Below are 484 nucleotides of genomic sequence, written 5' to 3' on the forward strand. Positions count from 1 at the left end.
GTGGCCGCGGTGGCTCCCGCTCACGGTTCAGGACCCTGAGATGACCGTGGCTGCAATGGCTCCCGCTCACAGCTCGGGGCATCAGGACCCCGAGATGATCGTGGCTGTAGCGGCTCCCACTCACAGAGGTGGGGTCAGGGCCCCAAGATGACCGTGGTCGTGGTGGCTCCCGCACACAATGGAGGGGTCGGGACCCCCAAGATGGCCGTGGCCATGGTGGCTCCAGCACACAGTGGAGGGGTCAGGGCTCCCGGCTCTGAAACCAAGTGGCCTGGGCATGAATCTCTGCCTACCACTTACTCACAGTCAGATCTGCCACAGACACCTGAGCCTGTGAGTACGACTAAGGCTGCGTCTCCATCTCTGTGAATGGGGGTGCACGCGGGCTGGGAGGGCTCTGAGCCTTGGGCTGGCTCCGCACCCCGTTCCAGTGGGTTATTCTTGAGGGGACCTGCAGGTCCACAAGAGCCTTGGGTGGGCTGGG

Source organism: Mandrillus leucophaeus, unplaced genomic scaffold, assembly GCF_000951045.1.
Source record: "Mandrillus leucophaeus isolate KB7577 unplaced genomic scaffold, Mleu.le_1.0 Scaffold10, whole genome shotgun sequence".
NCBI classification, from domain to species: Eukaryota; Metazoa; Chordata; class Mammalia; order Primates; family Cercopithecidae; genus Mandrillus; species Mandrillus leucophaeus.